Raw genomic sequence first — 14,305 nt, forward strand, 5'->3', positions numbered from 1 at the left:
TGGGACTTTCTGTGGATGCGGAAAAGTCACAGTAGCACTACTTTACCTTTTCAGGCTCAGTCCTCAGTGCTGGGCTTATTCCTCAGTTCTCCATGCTCTTGATCTTAAATAGCTAGGTACTGAAAGTAATGACTCTTCCAAGTTTGCTATGGTCACTGGGTTTCTTGGTTATGTAGACAGCATAGTCTGCTCCACCTTCTGACATGGATACTTGAAAACCTACAGGTATGCCACTTTGAAAAATCCTTCTTACAAAGAGCAAGAGAGTGTGACTTTTTTATTAGTTTCTTACTTTATGCCTAGTACAATGAGGCGTTGATCTCAGTTGCTATTTCAAAATGCCAACTGAATAATAATAGTAAATGCTAATGGTTTATGGAGTCTGGAGAACGTCCTGGAATTATTAGGGGAGTTTTTTATTTACTTTATATTATCATCTTGACTAAAAGCTGCCAGAGCCAAGCATGAGGATGGTCTTCTTCCTACTGAGTAGCTGTTGGTCTCTTTCACTTGTATTATTCACTGCTTATTGAATGTTGAAGTTACTTAATGCTTTAGGAGGCAATGTATTTTGTCTAAATCTATTCATTCTGGGAGGCAGAAGTTTCAATTTTCTTCTTTTTACACTACTCAGTGCAGAGTAAAAGCAGGCTGGGGGAGAATTCAAGAGACTGGCAGTACCTATTCTCTTGAGATTAATTGTTGTCTCAGGTTAGAGAAATTTGGCTCTGATTCCTTTACTTTAAAGTAATTTTCTGTTTTTGTTTTAACATTTAAATTATACTGAGTAATTCTGCTCTGATAATAGCTTCTCTGAAGATAGATGTTATTTGTTCCCCCTTTATTAGCAGTGATTCCTGATGTAAAACACTGTGGAGCATGAGAGATTTGTAATACAGTAGGCTATTCATTAACTGTTCCAGTAGAGGAACTTGGCAGAACCATTCCAATCTACTGATTATTTTATATTTTGAGTAAAATGAGCTTCATACTTCAGATAAATTCCTACCTGATCTGAGTATTTTTATCCTTTTGTAAAAGAATTCCTAGGAACATCTTATTTAAAGGCAATATTTATTTATAAGATCTGGAAAGAGCCTTCAATTCCCTCCATACATGTTCTGTAGCTTTGTTTCCATAAAGCCATTTTCCTAGTCTTAGGTCGTCCTGGCCCTTGACTGTGCTATAGTGGACTCTCATCTGCTGCCTTGTCCTTTTGCTTCTTTTTCTGATCTGCAGAATCTCACACCTCAAATGTTTGTTGTTTTACTAGCACTCTTAGTCATCCTGTTGGTCCTTATGGCTCAAGTGCTCCTGATGAAGCATGCTAAGAATGAGAGTAGATTAGTCAGGAGGATGCAGAGAAATGGTGCAATTTTTCAAGATGCTAGTATGTGCTCTTACAAATCTGGCGCAAGTCACTCAAGTCAAACTGCAAACCGAAATGTCACAGCATAGAGCCTGACATGTCCTACAGAAGACCTAATTTAGTATGGACAGAATGAGAAGGCATTTGTGGCAATACAGACCTTGATGCATGGAGCCATCACGACACTTACACGTGATTTCAGATAGGATTGACAGCCTGCACTGAATCACATTGGCCCACAGCTGTTCCTGGTGCCTAGGCTGACTTACAGTATACATGTGTACATCTTTGTGAGCAGGATAGTAGTATAGAGGTATCAGGAGGCTGGCAACAGTGTTCCATAGAAACCATCAGAAAATTATGGGAAAAAGGCTGTTTAAGAGACAGCTCAGTTTTCTTTGACAAGAACTAAACATTTTTCATTGAAAAAAATAAAGGAAATGAAACTTTTTATTTTGGCAAAAAAAAAAAAAATCCAATCTGCTGCCTGAATGTCATTAAAGATATTTATTTGTTTTTCTTACGTCTATCTCCACTCATTTGTCTCCCATCTCTCTTCATGCCATCTGTACCACTTATGACCCTTACCATTCCCTTATCATATTCTTTCTTTCAGTTTGTTTGCTCCTGTGACTGTACCAAATGCTTATCTCGCTTTTTTTTTTTTATATGCTATCTCCAGCCACAAAATAAATTCCCCTACCTGTGAAAGATTTACACTATCTCCTTTTTTCTTAGTTGTTTCTGAATAATCACTTTTTGCTTAAGATCTTCAGACTTACACCTGTGGTAATAAACACTGTTTATTCTTTCATTTATTAGATTCTTATTGTCCCCCAGGTAATCCTGCTCTTTACCTTTCTTTTGCATTGTAAATTCCTTTTGTATTGGTTCTCCAAGAATTTACAGGGCATCTGTTACTGTGACTCTGTGCCTGGCTCTCTGTTAATGATATTTGAGCTGATTTGTTTAAATCTATGGCAGTGAACAACCGTATGACCTTCAAACGTGCTTTGAAATTGTGGAGCAAACATTCAGGCTGATCAACAACTTTCATGGGAATCATCGGAATGTTATGATATTATGGGTCATGCAAGGGAGGAGGATCCTTGTGGTATTTACCCATGTATTTTGTACATGAAGTCTTGATCAAAAATAAGTTAATGGGTATTGTTCTGGAGAAGAAAGACTGCTTATGTAGATCATTTTTATATGAGCATGAAAGGCCACAAATATTTCCATAATACTAATGACATGTAACACTTTATTTATTATGTTGCATCATACACTGTGCTCTCATTTTTTCCCTTCTTCCATTCGCCACATTTTTTTCCCAAAGCAATAGAAAATAAAATTAATAAATGTTAAAGCTCGGATGTTTTTCTTGTCGGAGTTGAACCAGAGCCAAGAAGGAAGGAAGCAATCTCCTTTCTGAATGATGTTCTGTAACCGAGGTGTTGGGAGTGATTATTTCAAATCACACTAAAACAAACAAACAGAAACCCTCTAGATTTCTTTTATACTAGCAGTATTTCATGAAGCATAGGTAACAGTATTTCATGAAGCAGGTAAAAAAGGAACTACCACCGAGGAAGACATGTCTGTGGCTTATTTCATTTATGTCATGGCACTTTGGTACCTTTTTGAGAGCTCCATTTCTTTTCCACTATGGAAGATTTACTACTAGTCCACAAAGATGGCTTTTATATTAAAATCATATATTTTCATTTGTTAATATCTGAATTTTCTACCTTCCATTATTATTATATGCTCTTGATTTTTCAGAATTTGGTGTGAAAAAAAATAATCACCACATCTTAAAAAATGGTTATGATAATTTGTAAAGGAATATTGTGGTCCAAATACTCTATTGCCATTATTTTAATGGAATTATACCACAAGCAGAGAACTTTTCCTGTTATTACTCCTGCCATTTTGGATACTGCAGAAATGAATGCAGCGATTAAAGACATCCGACTTAAACAAGTGGTAGCCTTATTAATGCAGACTGGCTCTGTGGAATATGTTGTCATGATCAATGACACTAAATTTTTGGACTTACAGACTCTTGCCAGCCCTCCTAATTTCTCCATCTTTACTCAGCATTATGAGAAATACAGTTCCACGGCTCAGCCACAATCCAGATGTGACAGAATTGGGGGCAACATGGTTTAGAGGGCAGAATGTACAGTCCTAGGACCCTGCTGTTATTTTGCTTGTCAAAGTTTTCTTTAACTCAGGCAACAGTTTGGATCCAGAAATCCTACATTCACTTTATGGAAAACAGAAACAGGGCCTTGGTCATATAATGGAATGTATTTACTAACACTCCAGTGCAGCAGACAGTCTCTTACAGACAAAATAGTTGTTTCACAGTGAGTGGATGCAATACTGAAATTGCAGAAATATGCTTTTGATGCTAACATGTCTGATAACACCAATAACCATGTTTTATTATTATTCAGATTTTACAATTGGAACTTGAAAATTGAGGTCATTAAATAAAACTTACATCTTCATTTCTCTAGGGTTAGAAACAAGAGAAATGATCCATCTGCCTAACCATAAGGGCCTGATGTTATTAGACACATGCTGGGGTATGCACAACATTTGCTCAGTGCTGGCAGATATTATCTAAGACTTTCACAAGTCCTTTTAGGCTGCAAGCTGGAGATAGGAGGACTGTCCAGAATGATTACATGAGATATTTGTGTTTACATTGGGGTGGGTTTCAGTCTGGAGGTTAAGACAGCTGACTGGATATCTACATATGAACTTGTACATAGCATCCCATTCTGGCACTTGGAGATCTGGTCAGGAAGGCTCAATTCAGATATCTACATGTAAGTGCACAGTGCAGCTGGAGATGACAGAATATACTGCCTGGTTTCCAGTTGCTATCCAGGAGCATGCAGGTATCCCATGGCTCCACTGTAACACCTGCCAGTCCAGCTGGATATACGTAGAAAGTCTTTAATAGCATTCAGATCTAAGGCTTAAGCAACCAAGTTCCATCCAGTGAAGCCACCAGACTACTCAGCTACCAGGAAGAGTCCATCTAGATCTCCACTGACTAATTTGATTATATCACTATTGACTGTAAAAGGATTTTAAACACGTAGAACTTGATTCAGTTGACCACACATAGGTAGTTGGAGCTATTGAGTTGCCTTGAAATATCTGAGACATCTGGGGTACCTGTGTGGATTTACAGATACACCCCATGCCTTCTAGAGTGGTAGCTGAAGGCCAGGTGGACTTACCGTAGCACGTGACACCACGAACCTACATGTAAACCTTGGTCTTATTTCATTTTAGGTGTCTTAATTGGTGAGATGAATTCAATCCGTACTGTGCATGTCACTGAAACAGCACTTTTATCTTTTTAATATTTTTTTTCATTTTTCCTTAAAAAAATGAATAACCTTGACTAATGCTAGTTGTGCTGATAGAAATATTTTCCCTCACAGTAAGTGCAAAGCTAAGAATATCTGTCTTCTCTTCTTCATCGAGTATGAGTGTCTTCTGTTCTATGAATGAAAGGACAGAAAACTACCAGCCTCTGGCTGTTATCATAGATGAGCAAGCCAGCATAAATTGCCTTGATTGCAAACAACAGCAGATTGAGAAGCTGAATGCCCCATAGCTACATAGCTACAACTTATTTTTTCCTCATATGGTGTGAGGAAAAACTTTACCAAGCATTTCCTCTGCATGTTATGCTGAAGACTTTTCTTTTTTTTTTTTTTCCCAGAAGTGGACAGACTGTCCCCATATATTTTGCTAGTAAATACAAGGTTTTCATTTGACCTTTTGAACTGATCTGATTCAAATAGTATTTGAGATCACAGGAGTGCTATAAACTTTAACAACTTCAGGATAGAATGGAATAGAATAGAACAGAACAGAACAGAACAGAACAGAATAGAATAGAAGGATAGAATAGAATGGTTTGTGTTGGAAGGGATCCTTAAAGACCACCTAGTTCCACACACACCCCTCCCCTCCCCACCCCCCCCGCCATGGCGGGGACATCTTCCACCAGACCAGGTTGCCCAAAGCCCCATCCATCCTGGTCTTGAGCACTGCCAGGGGTGGGGCATTTACAGCTTCTCTGGGCAACCTGGTCCTGTGCCTCACCACCCTCAGAGTAAAAAAATTTCTTCCTTATATCTAATCTAAATCTGCCTTCTTTTAATTTAAAGCCATTCTCCCATTCTCCTATCACTATACCCCTGACAATGAGTCCCTTCCCAGCTTTCCTGTAGGCCCCCTTTAGGCACTGGAAGGCCACTATAAGGTCTCCCCAGAGCCTTCCCTTCTCCAGGCTGAACAACCCCAACTTCCCTGAGGAAGTTTTGATGTTGTATCAAGTGTTTGTATGAAACTGTAGATGCCAATACAAGAATGGAATCCTTGTCTTACATGTTTAAAATCTCTTTATGTGTAGCTTCATAACCACCACTGTGGTTCTTTAGAGGATAATAATACATTTCAGTGACAGTTTCATTTTGTACTTGTACGTTTGAGCTGCCATTGGAAACTTATGTCTACAAGGATTTCTTGACCTCATTACTGTCTCTAAAGTACATATATATATAAAGAATGCTTTGTAATTCTTGTCTAGAAATGCCTGCTCACAAAGTCTTCTTTGGATCATTCTTCACAGTTACTCACTGTCACTTTTATTATATTTCTGTATTCATCTTCAACTGTTGCATAGCTTCCCTTCTTCCTCACACATCCCTTTTCTCCAGCCTTTCTCCCAAATTCTGATACGTAGGTGAATCCCCCTTCTCACTTGTTATCTCCACACCTTTACTTCTGTTGTCTTCCACTAAACTTCCCAAAACCTCAGTGAATTTTCACTATTTAAATAGTTTATTCCTATTTATTTCTTTTCCTATCATCTTCATAAGGGAAGAAAGCGAAGCAAAGCATTCCTCTGGAGGTTGTGCTTCGCCCCGTGATCCTTGGAGAGGCAGCCTCTGGCCATACCACCAAGAGGGCTGGCTAAGCTAGGTGTTTAAATTTAACCTAGTCCTTGCTCTTCCTTTGATTTCCTGTGTGGCTGGAGAAAACCATTAAAACAATCCCTATGGCTGAGTTTTCCAGCTCTGAATTGAATGGAGTAACGAGCTCCCTCACAAAGGTATTGGAAGTATTAATTAGTCAGTGGAGCTCATGAACAGCTATTGCAGCTCTTATTGATTCCTCATAAATAGTAGAACAGGATTGTCCTCAGTGACTTACCAAGGATTTTGGATACACTTCAGCCAGAGGATTTTCTTAACTGTAAAAATTTAATAATTTGGAGTCCATTTAGACACCTTATGTAAAACTCTGCCTTCAGCAGAGTCAGTTGGAGTGCTGCTCTGAGCATCATTGATGCCAGGTTCTCATCAATTCCCCTGCGAGCCAGGTGCAAAGCTAATATCTGTCTGTATCAATCCGTTGAAGAGAACTGCAGTGGTGTTGATAACTCTGTGTTGGAGAGAGGAAAGGTACTGAGCTATAAGAAAGAATCTGAAAAATACTTTAAAGAATCAAGGAGCACAGAAAGGTGTGAGTGAGGAACTCCTCCTTCGTTGACATCTACTGGAGACTTATCCAGCATGAATAAAGATTTGCATTCATTTTGGCAGATGCAACATGTCATGTGACGGTGCTCTTTTGACTCACAGTCAGCTGAAATAAAAATCTATGGTAGTTTTAATTGCTCAACACTACAATTGATAATTTAAATTCTGAGGTTTGTTCTAACAGTTTTAAAGTATGTGCTACTCTATGAGGACTTTGGATTTTAGCTGTGTACAGTGTAGACTAATTCTCTCATAAAGAAAAAAAAAATCAAACTTCTTATGCTTTTAAATATTGGCAACTCTCCAGTAACTGTAATCATGATGTTCATTTATGCAACACCACAACCCTGATATGAGGTTTTAGTCATTTTAATTAAAGGTATTATTTCGTCCTAAACTCACAAATAAGGGTATAATCGGGAAGTACAGTGTTGTCTTTGACATATATATTACTATTGGGTTTGCCTTCATATGCACCATTTATCATGCAGAAAATATTTGCTGTTGATGGAGTTCTCTATGTTGCTTTTAAAGCTAAGAAAGTTGCGATTTGACTCTGAAAGCTGTTCCTGGTAAGTGTGCTGGGTGGCAACAGGAGCAGTTTCTGTGTCTGCATGGCCAAACTGTGTTTAGTTAAGAGATGCTGTTTACCTGGATGCTGCAGTTTCTACAAGCATTGTTTTGATTTACTGAAAGACTGGGACTTCATAGTGCCTTTTCATAGCTCTTTGGGTTTCTTTGCCTGAGTTCTGTCTGCCAGCTTTCACACAGGTACTAATTCTTTCCTGTTAGCCCTCACTTTAGCTATTGTACTATAATAAACTGATTGTGTGTGACCACAGTAAATACCCTACCCTAGGAATGAAATCTTAATCTCCTATTTCAGGCTGGTGGCCTAATAGCCCTTTGTGGTTTCTCCTCTTTTAGTGTGTGCCGCATTTTGCTTCTGCCCCAGTGCATCTTTCGTTTGGTTGAGTGGACACCCACTGATCCATCTGTACTGTTATTACACATACTGCTGACTCCACAGTGTCAGACCTACTGACTGCTTTAGCTTATCTACTTATTCCTCATCCTTCGACATGTTTGGCAGACTGCTAGTCCTCCTTAGGTTATTCACCATTCCCACTCCAGTACCATTCAACACCCAGAACACATTTTATGCCTGCCCCCCATCAAATTTCAGACTGTTGACTTTGTCATTCACTCTACTTATTTGGTGGTTGGATATGAATGCATACCTCTTGCTGTATAAGATCTCCTGCTTCACTTGTCACTCCCTGAGTACTGATGTGTTATCTCTGTGTGGACCTACAGCAGTGTCCATCTTAAGAGGCAGTTTTGGTTCTCCAGCTCATCAACCTTGGTGTTTATGGGATGACCAGTGTGGAAAGGATCAGATTATGCTTAAAAACATACAGACAATTTCACTAGAATATTTAAGGGGAGAAACATTGCCAAAATAAAAATGCCTTACATCTTAGGAAAAATGCTTAAGGTAGGTCATGAACGATATTTATATTAACAGAAATAAGAGGGTTAGACCTGATGTGGACCATTATGTTGTGTGACCTGCTATATGTCACAAGCCAACTGTATTTTATCTATTTTACCTGTCTGAATCTTAGTTTAAAAAGTAGACTTCCAAATATTGTATGACTTCATATCTCTTTTTACTGCAACCTCTAGCTAGATTGATTTCCAGTAATAGACACTGGGAAGGATATAACCCCCCCTAGTATTTATCATAGTTCATCCTTGTACACCTCTCTGTTTTCTGGAGAACTGAGGATAAACCAAGGTAAATCTTTCCAGTGCTGCTACACATGCTTCAAAATAAGATGCTGTGAAAGATTTTATCCAACTGTTTCATAGCCTGCTGTAGCTGTCTTTCTGTAAATAGATGTTGGTAATAACAAGAAGACTGTAAACTGCCCAGCACTAGGATTCACTAAATTATTTTAAATTTTCTGTCTTCACAGTGGTGCTGGGTATCTGGTAGCTGCCTAGCACCTGAAACCCAACTTAAAACTATCTTGCTGTTGTTCATGATTGCATCATTTGGTATCCTGAGATTTGGAGGGGTTTTTTAACAGAAATTCTTCCTGCATGTTGCATCAATTCCCAAACTGTATAAAATCTTCTGTTATGTCATATCTGATTTCTCTGATATTCAAGCCTGCAATTTTAATACTTTTATTTTCCTGCCCTGTCAAAACACTTTTATCATGAAATCTCATGATATCCTCAGTACCTGGTGACTACAGCATATTGCAAATAAATTTGCTGTATACCTATTGCTTATTTATGAAACATATGCCCAGTGTTTGTCCAATACTCTGGCACACTTCACAGAAGGCAACGTGCAGCACCTGCTTTAGTTAAAGAAAGTGCTGCTGATTCTATCAGAGACCTATTCAGGATCCCTTTGCTGCACCAAACTCCACTGCTGAAGGGAAGAAAATAAATAAATTGAATAACTTTTATTGACAGCACTGTTTCATGGATGAATGTCTGCCTAGCCACTATATTGTCCTCATTCAAGTCCTTCCTCAGGATTTCCCAGCGTGTTACCATGCATTCACAGCAGTGCTGCTAGCAAGTATTAGCAGCTTATGAAGCTAATCAAAAACTTCTCCTGCTGCACTCTTTTCACAATTATTTGTGGTTTCCATTACTTCTTTCCTGTCACATATTTAATAAGACTGCAAAATCTGTGGGTTTAATCTTTTTCCTATGAGTCCACAGCTCTTAATGCATATAGGTGCATCCATAATGTAAGTAAATATTTTTAAATAATTTTCCATCTTGCTGCAAGAAAGAGATCTATCAGAGATATGCTAATTTCATCAGGAAATATTTACCTATCCATCTCTTTGGGAGAGCAGGCTCTGTGCAAACAGATTTAGAATTTTTCCTCTACCATGAGATGACGCACAGATCATCATCTGTCTGACAAATTCCCATGGACCTGTGGTACTGGGACTCACTGTCTCCCCAGTTTTATGTAAGATCTTTTGCTAATTTTATGGTCTAATTATCTCTTCTGTATTGGTCAAAAATAAAACAATCTGGCCTTTGATTTTCAGCTAGCAGTTTTTCTATTTATTTTTTTTAATGTGTATGATTTTCCTAAAATTTTAAAATGTAAACTGTCCTTAATATTGGTGTTTTTACTGATGAATTGGTAGAGAAAGAGGGCATTATTTAGAAAGCAGAATATTTGCATGTAAAAAAAAGTGAAAAAACTGACAGTTAACTCCCTGTGGGACACTCATGGTACTACATATGAGGAGCATACTGCATAGAGCAAAATGAAACAGAATGTACAAAAATGTTTATTATAAACTGGACTGAAACTTGTGTTTGTTTTTCTACTGGGTTAGCCAACATTTTTGGGAATGTGGTTAGAGATTTTTAGAGTGTCTTTTGCTATTACTGTGCGTTCTTTTTTACATTTTAAGTATTTTTTTAGCTTGTGATTTCTTTCTTATCTAAATCCTTTCCTAGGAGTATTGTCCTTACCACAAGGATAAATAGCCTGCTGTTAGCCTGATGCCACAACGCCCATTGTCTCCACCTGAATTTTCCATAAAGAACAACCCCAAGATAACTGCTAAATATTAAACCCACAATAATATTTTTTCATTATTGCTTTGAAGTGTGATTGAATTAGATGTAATGGCCAAAGCTGGGGAGGTATCGGGGAAAAAGCCGTTTGAAAAGTCAAAGATTCTAATGTACAAATATGAAGGACAGAGAGTCTGCATTAATCAAACCTGTCAGGAAGAGATCCTAAGAATTAATGAGTAGCCAATTAGAGCAGTTTGTTCTAACATAAAGACTAAATGCTGTATTATACCATTGATCCACACCTTAAACACTCATTGATTTTTTTACGAGGTGTTTCATCTTTGAAAGCATGGTTAAAGATAAAGCTTTTAGTGAAAATTAATTTAAAGAGGATAAATGAAGGTATAACCATGCTATCTCAAAGCATTTAAGTTCTGCTTTTTGGGAACAAGTACATTACATTGGCATATGCCATGTTCAGAGCTGGGCTCCCCAGTACAAGAAGGACACAGATTTACTACAGCAAGTCCAGGGAAAAAACACTGAATACGAGCTTGGAGCATCTCATTTGAGGAGAGTCTGAGAAAGATGGGGCTGGTCAGTGTGATAAAGAGAAGGCTCAGACTCTTTTCAGTGGTGCCCAGTGACACCACAAGGAGAAGAGGCAGTGGACACAGTTTGAAAAGCAAGAAATTACTTTTAAACATCATAAAGAACACTTCTACTCTACGGATGGATAGACATCAGGACAGGTTGACCAGACAGGTTGTGGAGTCCCCATCCTTCAAGACACACAAAGCCCACCTGAACATGGCTTGAGCAACCTGCGCTGGTTAACTCTGCTCTGAGTACGGGGTTGGATTGGTGGTCTCCAGAAGTGCCCGCCAACCTCATCTGTGCTGTGGTCATTCACAGTGGGCAGGTTTCTCTCCAACTTCTTCAAGGAAAGATTAATTTTATTGATATTCAGATTTGCGTATGCTGGTAGCAGAAACACCTTTTCCATGGTTCAGATCCATAGATATTGTGCAAAGAAAAATGTCCTTGTTTTCCCCTAGACTAAGTAGTTCTGAATGACCATACAATATTAGCAAAGAAGAGAATATTGTTTAAAGGGAGGAAAACACCAAGAGTTTATTTAGAAAAGGAGGGTTGTTCTTGAAAGGACATGTAACATTAGTTCAGGTTAAACATCTGCAGAGCGATAGCCTTCATTATTCTGTCTAGGATCTCAAAGTTTTGAGCAAATATATCCAAACATTTTAAAGAAAGTATTTTTTATAATAACATTTTTAATATTTATTTTACAGTTGAGTAAATAGAGCCAACGAAAATGTAAGCAGGCAGTGCAGCAAAGCAGTGCCTTACACAGAAATAGAAACCTAACTAGCAGGTCAAATTTCTAGACTCTGACATAAGATTCCACTGCATCAATTGCATATTGCATTGTGTTATATGATAGTTTTTGTAATGAAGAAATTCTATTATAGTTAAAATTAATGCGTTGCAGATTAAGTGACTTTGTAAAGAACAGGTTTGCTGTTGTTCTGTAAAACAACTGTTTTGGAAAGACCTAAGAAGGTGATGCCACATCTACAATTGAAATTCATTAAGAGCCATGATCCTTACTCTCACTAGTGCTTTTAAAAAGTGCACGTTCTATGTCTAACAACCCACATTTCTGCAGGTTCACAGAAGAGTAACTGGAAAATAGCATGAAGAAAATGTTTGTATAAATATGAAGTTAGGCACAGCTGTTCTAAGAAAGCAAGAAGCTAAAATAGTATAGGAAATGGAAGCAAGGAATTCTTTTATGTTTAAAACATAAGCCTACGTGAGAAGAGATTAATGAGAAATAGTTGTGAAAATGAGTTCATTTGAATATGAGCTATTTCCTTTTTTGGACCCAGTAGGTTATGGTTTCATGAATATTTGTCAAAGTTAATGTTGTGAAACTGAGCTGTTGCTTTTTCTTGGAGAATAAAACTTGTTGTCTTCCTTTGTATTACACATTCTCTTTTAAAAAATGAAAAGAATGCAATGATTAATACATATTCTGCTAAATCCTCAAAAACTTGATTCAGCTGTGGAACAAGAACATTTTGCTTCTTGTGAAAAAGTAATGAACTGTATAAATATAGGTATCAAAGCTTAAAGCTGTCTGCAGATGATGAACGGCTCATCTCTTTGGAAACTTAATCTTTCTTCAGTTTCTTGACTTTCTGAGAAGAACCATCAGACTTTTCCTTACTTGCTCGTGCAATGCCACATTCATTATGGTGCTTATGTTGAGGGTGAAAGAAAAATATCTTGTCCAGTTATGAGGTGACATACTTGGAGATAACATAGCTGCTACTGCTGATTTCAAAAATAAATAAATACATAAAAATAACTCATGGTTTCCCACAGTGAAACAATGAAGCAAAGGCACTGTCATGCCTTTATCAAGGGCACTTTGCATATGTATAAAAAACAATTATGATGATAAGTTTCTAAGTTCTAATTACACAGATATATCCTTAATCTTGATTTGTAAGAAGACAGTATAATCATACATTAATTAAACTTGCAGTTCTATTTTCATCTGAAACGTGTTTTATTCTCAGACAGATATTATTTTAAATTAACATCCTGCTTTTGGTCAAACTAATAGCAGATTTCCTGGAAAGGATAATTTGCCTTTCCATAAAGAGTTTCCAAACATGAAAGTCTGACCTCATGTACATATTGTTAAGATTGTTCTCAACTTTTCTTGTCATTTATTAAAATCTAACACAAGGCGCTGAAAATACAATTCATAAAAAAAAAAAAAAGTACAAAACTGAGAACTTGAGAGATGCACATGACTTCAGTCGTTTCATACGATGGTCATAACTTGTGACCACTTTGGCTATATTTACTTTGTATGTTGTAAATAATTTTGACCAGAAATGAGATTGCAATGGCATTATTCATTAGGCAGAAATAATTTTTTTAAGAAATTTCATAAAAGGATTTATAACCACATGGCTGAATTAACCAGAGCATTTTAGTAAAGAGGTTCTGTGTAAAGCGGTATGAACCTTAATGTGTGCATACTTGTGTTCTAGTTGAAATTGGTATGAATTGAATTGGTACACAATAAGCATAGCTCTGAATACTTGATATATACCCATGCTGTAGTTTGGTTAAATCATGCAAGTTGCAGGAACTGCATATCTTAAAATTGTATGTAGAGGCAAAAAATGTTAATCTATGCTAGTTTAGTATTTGAAACAGTACAATTTGAAACAATACATGGCTTTGTTTGATTTTGTTGATGTGTTAGCTGTTATAAAGACAAGAAAGAAAATGTTTTAGATATCCATATATGGCAAAAGTGCCCGTAGCTGTTTCAGGCTAACTTCTGTGGGATTGGTGGAGTTATTTGGCTGCAGTAACTGAAGGTAGCACTGATCTAAAGCACAACAGTTTGCCTGAGCATACTGCTGAATGTTCAAACACTTAAAATTGCAATTGTACATGCTAATGCCCTGCAATATTCAAACACAAAGAACTGCATTAAATTCAGAGTGTTAGGACTGCATAGTGATGTCTTCTGGGTAGTCTATAGCCATTTTTGTAGGACATATACTTTAGTTTGGCATAAAATCTTATAATGTGGGATTTAAAACACCGAAAAAAAAAAATCTGTAGCTGTTTAACTCAAAGGAAATTTTTCATTTGGAATTTTTAGTTATTAGATTATTATTATATTAATTAAGTATTTATTTACTTTAAAGAGTTAGGGCTTTTTTTTCTG

The 14,305-nt window shown here is 37.2% G+C and overlaps 1 protein-coding gene and 1 long non-coding RNA gene across 13 annotated transcripts in view; both read left to right on the plus strand.

The window, feature by feature from the left end:
* The window catches only part of MAGI2 (membrane associated guanylate kinase, WW and PDZ domain containing 2), an 817,299-nt gene that overhangs the window by 92,101 nt on the left and 710,893 nt on the right, over positions 1–14,305 (plus strand). The gene's annotated exons all lie outside the window — the stretch shown is intronic.
* Positions 1–14,305, plus strand: part of LOC308190245 — a 74,074-nt gene continuing 59,769 nt past the window's right edge. The window contains exon 1 of the long non-coding RNA XR_013947027.1: positions 1–14,305. This exon is cut by the window's right edge and continues 22,147 nt beyond it. This is a non-coding gene — a long non-coding RNA (uncharacterized lncRNA).

The sequence above is a fragment of the Anser brachyrhynchus genome, assembly GCF_964034855.1.
Source record: "Anser brachyrhynchus genome assembly, chromosome: 1".
NCBI lineage: Eukaryota > Metazoa > Chordata > Aves > Anseriformes > Anatidae > Anser > Anser brachyrhynchus.